The sequence below is a fragment of the Haplochromis burtoni genome, unplaced genomic scaffold (genome assembly GCF_018398535.1).
Source record: "Haplochromis burtoni strain Fernald_Lab_line unplaced genomic scaffold, NCSU_Asbu1 Contig_236, whole genome shotgun sequence".
NCBI lineage: Eukaryota > Metazoa > Chordata > Actinopteri > Cichliformes > Cichlidae > Haplochromis > Haplochromis burtoni.
This window is the reverse complement of record NW_024582597.1, coordinates 975,415-985,199: the sequence shown is the minus strand read 5'-3', so window position 1 is coordinate 985,199 and position 9,785 is coordinate 975,415. Positions and strand designations below refer to the sequence as shown.

Here is a 9,785-nt window from a genome sequence, read left to right as displayed (position 1 = left end):
TGCACTACATATGACAAAAGAAAAAAGAACAAGAAGAAGAAGAACCTAGTCCTCATTTGCACACCTGTAAGGACACACAGCGAATTTACAGCAGGTGAAAGGTGACACTAGGTGTTGGAGTAAGGACTCATTTCAGTCATTAAAACAGAGTTATCTGGAGATTCCATCCTTTGTGGGACAGCAGAGCCTTCTAATATTGTTTTTTTCTTCCAAGTGCAAGTGAAGTAGATCCAAATCCCACTTAATGATATAATTACCACCGCAATTACCACTGCTTTCAAACCATGTATGAACCAGGAAGTACCTGTGTAGAGACACACACATATTTCTGAAAAGTTAGAGCTGTGAAATAAAACACACTTGAGAGTTTTCACTCTTGCACCATATTTTACAAGACAAATGTCACAGTCCTCCTCTGTATCCTTTTTGTGTGCTGGTGGCTGTGTGTGTATTCTCTCATCCCACCTTACCTTACAGGGGAGGGATCTGCCAGGATCCCCATCCCCTCCTGGATGCACCTGAAACAGTCAAGCATGTGTGTGAAGCATCTGGCAATGACCTGACCCTATTTCAGCTGGGATCTGACCTCTAATCTTTTCCTAAGTGTTGTTTAACTGTGATAGTGAGCTCCTCGCTGATCTGCAAGTCCTTTTCCCTGTTATATTCACAGATATTTCTAATGTGCCTCATGCTGTCTATATAACGGTTCAGCAGAGCCCTGTGAGAGTGTGTGTTGCAGAGGAGATTCTGTACAGGAAACAGAGAAGACACTCAGATTCACAGAACTTTCTTTCTGTCAGAGTTTGTTAATAAGAGGCTTTTGAACTTAGAACTTGTGAAATAATTTGTAGCGCTTGAATTCACTTTAGGGTGATGAGGGCGATTTATCTATTTTTCTTTTCATGTGTTTGGTTGGATAGGTTGTTACTGACATCTGGTGAGAATTTCATGTCAATAACACCTTTAAAATTACATTTACTTAGAAATTTGGTGATGTGTTCAATACTTCTTTTTACACACTGTATATATGCATATATATGGATTACCAGAACAATGTTAACATCTAGTAATGCAGGGAAAAATTACCTTGAATAAAAATCTGTAAAGTCCGCTCAGCTGATATTTTTCCATCTGAATTAAAGGTCAAAAAGTTATATTTTCCGCTGTCTGTACTGCTCAGGTTATGTATCCTAAGTGTTCCATTACTGGGATAAAACAGAAATCTTTCATCTGTCGTACTATATTTAAGACTGTTGCTTCTCCTGTATTTTATTACTGATGTATTCTTGGACAGTAGGAATTTGAATATTTCTGAGGTGTTGTCCGTCAGTTTGATGTCCAAAGTTCCTCCCAAAGTTCCATAACAATGAGCTCCATCTGGTCTGCCGTCACAGTAACTTTCCACACCTGTAAATAATAACAATAATGAATTAAAGAAAAGATATCACTAATTTCAGTGTTCAGTCGCTACCAGAACATTTATGGCAACATTTCCAAATGTTTACCTAAAACAGAAATAGTGTGACCTATCTCAGGTCACACAAAGTGAATGAGCATTACACAGGTCTGTGACTAAACCATAGCGAGGCTACAGCCAACTATTTCCTAATCAGAGTGAGTTTTTTTCATAACAAACATTTAAAAATTATGGGTTTCATGTCCAAATAATAAAACGACATGACTGAACCTGATATGAAAGAAGGTTCGGTTACTCTTCATATTGCCTCATCATCATAACATCATGACCTATGTAGATACTTAATTTAAAATGTCAAAAGCTTAAATACAAAACATAGCAAGAATGAACAATTTTGATATTTTGATGTTTCAGGGAACTCCTCACATTGGTCTAGTTAAAACACTAAAAATGATCAAATAATGCAGAGTATTTCAATTACACTAACATAGTGTCTGTAAAATAAGATAAGATAAGATAAGATAAGATAAGATAAGATAGAACTTTATTAATCCCTCGGGTGGGTTCCTCTGGGAAATTCGACTTCCAAAAAAAGCACAGCAACGACCGAAGTTACAGTTACAGAATTGTTATATATATATATACAACAAACTATTATTATTATTATCTATCTATCTATATATATATATATATATATATATATATATATATATAGTATAATTATATATATTATATATTATATATATATTATTATATAATATTATTAATATATAATCATATATATATATATAATATATGTTATATTATATATATATACATATATATGTATATATTTGTATTTGTATATTATGTATTAACAGATCCTGTTGGTTAAACTTTGTACTTCGTCCCCGGGTATTTTTTAGCACCACAAAAAAGGGGTTCTCGCTACCAAAGAATGATATGCACAAAAGGTATTGCACAGTGAGGTGAAGAGGCACTACAGCTTAGTTGTTCCCCTCAAAAATGCAATTAAATAAGTAATTGAGGGATTTTCCAAAACCTAAATGCATTAAATAAATATTTGAAAAAAGGGTACGCCTTTCATCCTATTTTATTATTGATATTATTATTCAAATATAAATTAATCAGCTCCAACAGTCATAACTATATTTACTTTCAGCATCTGCAAGGATGTTAAGATCAACCACAATAATTATTTTATCTGAACTGAGCACTAAATCTTCTGGAGTGGAAGATTGCTGCTACACACCACGTGGACCTGTGCTTTAAGGACACTGTCAGGGCTGGACTGGGACAAAATTTGTGACTAGAGACCTGCTCACCAGGTATTATAGGAAAAACCATAAACCCTTTGAATGAAAACAAACGTGATATATACTGTCTTGTTGGTATACATGTATCAATCTAATAAACTTAAACCTACACCACCCTCCCTATTCTAGTCTTCTAAACAGTACTTAGCCGAAACCCAAAGACTGCTTGGTTGAGTTAACCTCCTGAACGATCTACAACACATAGTGGAAACCTGAAATTAGAAGACTAGAGGTGAAACTTGATCATTACTGAATATTAAAAATAATAAATGACAGATTTAGTGATATTTTCATAAACTATTTATTTACCACATAAAAAAGGAGCATGGCAGGGCAAAATATTTTTTCTAACATGGCAACCTTTAAAAAGTGAAAGGAGACAGCATAAACACACAGAATAATTCCAGCTTTGTGTCTTTTTTTCATTGTAGCTGAAGTACGGGACAAATTGCGTTCCTTTTCACCGCAATACAAAATGCGTAATATTTTCTCTACGAGAAGATTGCGTTCTCTAATAACTAACCTTATGAATAAAATAAAGTTTACCATTAGTAACATCGTAGCACCCGCCCAGCAGTATAGAAACTCCGTCATGCTGGCTAATACGCAGTGCGAGTTATTGTTACTGACTGTAAAAAGTTAGCACAACGAAAGTAAACTAAACTTGGTTTGTATCTGACCCAGATAGACTGCAGGTCATAACTTCTCACCTGAAGTTCAGTTCCGCTGATACTCGGACCAGCGGTGAGGCAGGAGGCCCACCTGCTGTCCTCCACCACTTGCTAATGTTATTGAATCTGTGGAAGCTCTGCTATAGCCACCACCAAACAATTGAGTTATTTCTACACATCTGCCAGTATCTGGCCAATCCACCACCTTTCATTGTTTATACCGTTACGAAAAGAAAACCCATAAAGATTAAAAATCACAATCGGCCCACCTGGCAAATGCCTGGTATGCCCAATGGCCAGTCCAGCTATGGACACTGACAGTATGACCCGAGGTTTTGATTCATCTAATAAACTAAACATTCATCCTGCTGCAACCAGGTAAAAGGGACCTAATGTTCAACTTATCCACATTTAACTGTTTTACTCTTTGGTGGAGCTACGGCCCCTGTAATGTTTTGTTGTTGCTGTTGTTGTTTTTTTATTAATTTTATTTTTTTTTTTTTGCTTTAAATCTCTTTTTACTTTTTGTCGGTCTCTAGGGGGGTGCCAGGAGGAGAGAAGTGACGCTGCTTCCTGGTCCCAACTCTGTTTAGCCACGTTTTGAGGTTTAATAAATTTGTCCAGGTTTGGAGAAATGAGAGTTGCTTCATCCAAATTGGGATGGATCCCCTTTCCCATAAAAAAAAAAAGACCAGGTTTCCCCCACAAAGTTTTGCAATTATTTACAGAAAACATATTGTTTTTTAGGGCACCACTCGGACAGCCAGCAATTTTAGAAGAACTAAGATATCCTGTACTTGTTTGATTTGCTGGTAATGGTAACAAATGAACACTACAGAATACAACATTGTTTTACCAAAGTTACACAACCATGCAATAGTTTTGTCACCTTCAATTGACTAAACCAGATGTCGTTACCGCTGGCGTCAAAAAAGATTTTACTGAATTTATGTTTACCGTTAGCCAAGCAGTTTTAAATTTCCCTCACCGTCCCCTGCTCTGGCACCTGGAAGACAGTTGACTGTGGTTGCTGATGTCTATAACTTCACGTTGCTCAAAGCAGCATCAGAATAATAATTCCTCTGCGGGTGTGTACCGGGGATTTGTTTAGACTACAACAATGTCAGACTTCTTTTACTGATTCCCATTGCTGAAAACAACAACACATTGACTATAAAACGAAGTATTAACGAAGGACTACAGGAGAAAATTTGAACAGCTCATCATGACAGACTCCAAACATCACCAAAAACAACCCAACTACAGCTCCCATGTCTGCTCACTGTCGATCCACTCAGTAGCTTTCAGAATAACTAAACATGTAAGCGGCTCTGAACTGAAGCAAAGTGTCAGTGATAAGCCTCGAATGAGAGGGGTTTAAAAATATTTTTTTTAAAAGCTGGTTTCAAGACTTATTGAAGTTTTCTTTATTCTTTCATCTGCTGAGAGGATAAAAGGAAGTGACAAGTTCTTCCACTTTTTAGCTTAAAGAAAACAGAATTATGTCGTTATGATCTGAGAGTAAGAGAACGAAACAATATTCATTTATTTTGAAAGAAGTTTTGAATCTGAGATTATGTTAATAAGAAAACTGTGTTACTGTATTAAGAGAAATGATCAGTTACAGATATGTGGATAACAAAAGCACAAGATCAATTGTGGCTTACTTTTCATCTTTAAACACAAAGTAAAAAGGAAAAACATGTCAGTCAGCATGGTGAGCACTGAGTGAAGAATATGTTTGCAGGAATATAAATATATAATATAAGTACAGCTTGTAACATACATTTATTTACATATACATATGTAGCAAGAGTGTGCTACATAATATTTAGTAAAGAATAATGATACTGCTTCACACTTTATTGTTGACCAGCTACACTTTTGTTGCCTTTTTTTAGACATTATTTTTTATTGTTGTTATGATTTAGTTTATTAGTTTTATTGATGTAGTCCCCAAAACATCAAAATATGCCATTGCAAAAGGACTTTACATACAGACCAGACGCTTTCTCTTACTTATTTGACGTATGCTGTTACACACTGAGGAACCATCCCTTCAGCATGAAACAAAGATCTCACATTTTGATTCATCAGTCCATAAAACTGCCTTCCAGTCTACAGTAGTCCAACATTTGTGGTTCCTGGCCCAGGCAACCCTTTTTTTTAACTTATTCTGGCATCTTATAAATGGTTTTCTTGTTGCAACTCGACCTGTCAAACCTGCAACTTAAAGGCTTCTCTTTGCAGTCAAAACTGAGATTTGTTTTCTACAATCACTATCAAGTTTTAAAGCTGTGGTCTTGTGAGGTGTCCCACACAAGCTTGACTTTCAGAAATGTATCTTCTGATTCTGTGTGGTTTGAAGTCTGCAGACCTCATCCCGTCAGTTTACTTAGAGTGGTTCTTGATGGTGAAGGAAACTACTGACCGACATCTTGACTTCATTGCAATTTCTGTGTAGGAAATATTTTTAAATGTTATGATGGTCTGTCTTTCTTCTAGGGTTAATTTCCTTTTTCTTGCCATTTTTATGGAAACACATGATCTTCTGCTGTACATTACAGTTCAAATAATACTCACAAGGACATGGTATCACAGCATGTTCCAACACTAGTTTTGCAAACACCTCTATCTGCAGGGGCAGGGTTGTAAGTAATCAAGAACACTTTGGACGCATGTAGGAAAAACTTTCAAGGCTTGAGTAACCTCCATTGCTGCAGAACAGCTTTAAGTGTTGGTGCTTCACTTCTCGTTCCCTGAAAAGGGAAGTGGTAACATACTATACATATATGCACATACATGTTGTGTAGCAAGAGTGTGGGAAATACTTGCATGCCCTTGGGGTTAAAAAAAATAGTAGTACTTCAGACTTTATTTTTGACCAGTTATACTATGGTGTTTTTTTATTATTCAGTCCCACAACACAAGATATGCCTCCTCAGATACCTTTACCCAAGGCCCTTTCACATAGGACATAGCATGCATTGCGCTGATCACTAGCTAGAGAGAATGATACATCATGCAGCCATGTATACCAGCAATAATTTTGTAAATGACAAGCGTCACCAATTAGACAATATCACGTCAGACAGGTTTTTTTTTTAAAAAGAGTCAAAACTGAAAACCTGGAAACCAAAACTTTGTCAAATGTGGGGGTTTTTTGCAACATTCTTTCCACAAACTTAAGTTTTCAAACAGTTGCAACATCTTCCACACTGTGTCAGTAGCTTCTGTACTGCATTTTCATCAAAATGGTGGTAAAAAAAAATCGGCACAATTGTTCTCTCATGTCTTCAACCCAGCTGCGATGGCTGTGCACAATGCGCCAAGTTCCAAAAATCCAAAGGTGAATGACCAGCCGATGTACTGCCTTTAAATTGGTAAATTCAGGATGTGATCTCACAAATTGTCTTGCGACACCCGCAACACAAACAACACATCAAGCATTAAAAACCCCATAAGGTCTCCCAGCAGCTCACAGAGGGAAAGCCACCAGTATCAACTGTCCATTAAATACTATGTGTTATAATCTCAGGATAATAATGCTCGAAAACTCAGGGTCCACTATCAGGACTTTTAATGACCACTTTCGGAGGCATCAACAGTTAGCCACAACACATACAGGAACATGTTTCCCACACAACATTCCGACAGGGAAAGCCCTGAAAAACCTCTGATGGTTCCAGGGTGTAATGCCCCCAAACATTAACACCAACACTCTCTACAACACTATGGATCAGGTTAAATAGTTGTCATAGTATCTCAATGGCACAACGGTACTGATATTATTGATAGTATTGTTATCAGTCTGGAGCATGGGTATATCATGGGTTTATATGAATGTATTAGCATCACTTCTAGACTCATCACAGTGTTAGCCAGTGCAGAAGTTTAAAAATGTTTTGTTTATGACTGCCGATTTGATGTTGCTTTGTCATTCACACACAGGAAGCATTTACATGTACAAGGTGGTTCTCAAGCCAACTTAAATATTTAAAGGTTAAACAGTGTCACTCAACACTGGTCATGTTTGATTCAAAGAAACATGATACCGATATAATAGACTTAACATTGACTATTAACTGCAGCTACATTAAATAGTCATTTCTGTAAACGCAACCTAAACAAGAGGCAAGGGAGAACTACATCCCTAAAGCTTTACATAAAGAGGTAATCTGACGATTTTATTCTCCTGTAGCTGCAGGAGAATAGAGGGTGCAGGAGGGATAGAAAGATATGTGAGTTAAACTGGCTTGACTTTACCAAGTCAAAAACTAGTCAACTTGAAATAAAAACAGAAGCACAAAAAACACTCACAGTGTGGGTAACACAGTGCTTCTAATCAAACCTAGAGAGAATATATTTGTCAATTTTCAGTACCCACCCCCTTGTACAGGACGGTGATTTTCTACTGGGTCTTACCCAGTAGATGATGCAGGGTTTAGCTGGAGCCAGTGTGGGTGAGGGGACTCGCCCAGCCTGACTGCACTGATGAACAGGTGTCTTCCCTGATTGCCCTGATATGAAGAAACCTGAGTACGCTTGCAGGTCAAACTGTATCATCTCCCCTCTTGATTGTGGTACTTGTTAACCTATAGCAGGGGTAGCCAACTCCAGGCCTCGAGTGCCGGTGTCCTGCAGGTTTTAGATCGCACCCTGGGTTAACACACCTGAATCAAATGATTAGTTCATTAGTTCAGGCCTCTGGAGAACTTCAAGAAATGCTGAGGAGTCATTTAGCCCTTTAAATCAGCTGTGATGGATCATGGACACATCTAAAACCTCCAGGACACCGGCACCGGCACCTTCGAGGGTGTGTTACCTGGAAAGGCTAGAACAACCTACACAAGCTGTTTGGAGTAATAAGGATTAATACTCAGATTTATACCTTTATTTTCTTTTACAAAGGGTTAAGAGAAAATCTACAATTAAATTGACTCTAATTGTGAGAGATTTTATCAAAGCAACTTGGCACAAGCAAAGCAAAAGCACAAATTTTAAAAAATCAAATCGCATCCATCTAATTCACATATCTAATGAAGCTACTCTGAGCTAATGCTGATTTTGTTCTTATATTTGGGAGGAGAGAGATTCGAGGAGATCTAAAGAAGCATTTATATGCATGCAGATGAAAACGACACATGTTGCACACAGCTAGGGCTCAGGGATAATCCAATTTTTCTTATTATATTATTCTTTCTATGATTTAATCAGCTTTAGCGCATATTTATGTAAATTAGATCACAAATTGTTACGTTTAGTTCAAAGTTAAAATGATATTCACAAACTGAGGCTGTATTCATCTGATCTTTATCTGAATTTTAGGTGTTTTTAAAAAATATATATTTCACTGTTATTCTTATAGATGAAGCAGCTCAAACATCTTTCAGTGATTTTATTGGATGTCATGGCTGCAAAACATGTTACTGATTTAAAATCAAGTATTTGTGAAAGACTACATGAGAATAGTTGAACAGCTCACCATGAGACACTCCAAACATCATCAACAACAGTCCAACTACAGTTTCCATGTCTCCTCACTGTTGATCCAGTCAGCAGCTTTCAAACTTCAAAACCAAACGTGTGTGTTTTGCTCTGAACAGACTGCAGTGTGTCCTGTCAGCAATCGGCCTCAAAGGAGAATGTGTGAATGTGTTGGTGTCAGGTTTTACTGAAGTTCTGTTTATCTTTTCACACACTGAGAGGAAAAAAGGAAGTGACATCAGTTATTCTTCCACTTTTTAAGCTTTCAAGCAAATAGACTTCATGTGTGAAGGACTGTGAGAAGGAGAACAAAACATTTGTCATGTATTCTAAAAGAAGCTCTGAGACGGAACTTAAGCTGACTTAGCTTTAGACGTGATGTTCATTGGTTTTTTGTTCCCTTTGTACAGATATGAGCTATCAAGAAAGCAACTCGCTAGTACTGACTATGTGAAAAATTTAGAGTGATCACATTAGATGTAATAGTAATACATTTCAGACTTTTTACAGTGTTACTCAGTGCAGCAGTTTTCAAACTGTTTTGATTATTGTAACAGATTCATTCACACTGTACTGTTTTTTCACACTTGTCTAAACTTCATGCTTTTTCTTTATAATGTTCCTTTTCTCAAGCAAAGTTTCTCACACCATCTTCCTCTTCTTTGCTCAAGTAAGGTTAGACCACCCAACAATGGTCATAAACCTACAAAGCCGACAGAGGAAGACGTGTGTTAAACTGGCTTCTAAGTACAAATAAGCTGACATAAGATTCAACATTTGACAGTGCACATGTTACGATGTGGTGCTACATATATAAATCTGATCTGTTTTTGTTTACAATTCAAGTCAAAAAATAGTGGAAATGAAAAATGAAAGGTTTTTTGGAGATTCAAC

General features: G+C 36.9%; 1 long non-coding RNA gene across 1 annotated transcript; it reads right to left on the bottom strand.

The window, feature by feature from the left end:
* Positions 1-216: 216 nt before the first annotated feature.
* Positions 217-9,123, bottom strand: LOC121815528. Its single transcript, XR_006055162.1, has 2 exons — positions 8,890-9,123; positions 217-1,407 (listed from the first exon to the last, which is right to left on the bottom strand). It is a non-coding gene; the product is annotated as an uncharacterized LOC121815528 (long non-coding RNA).
* Positions 9,124-9,785: the final 662 nt, after the last annotated feature.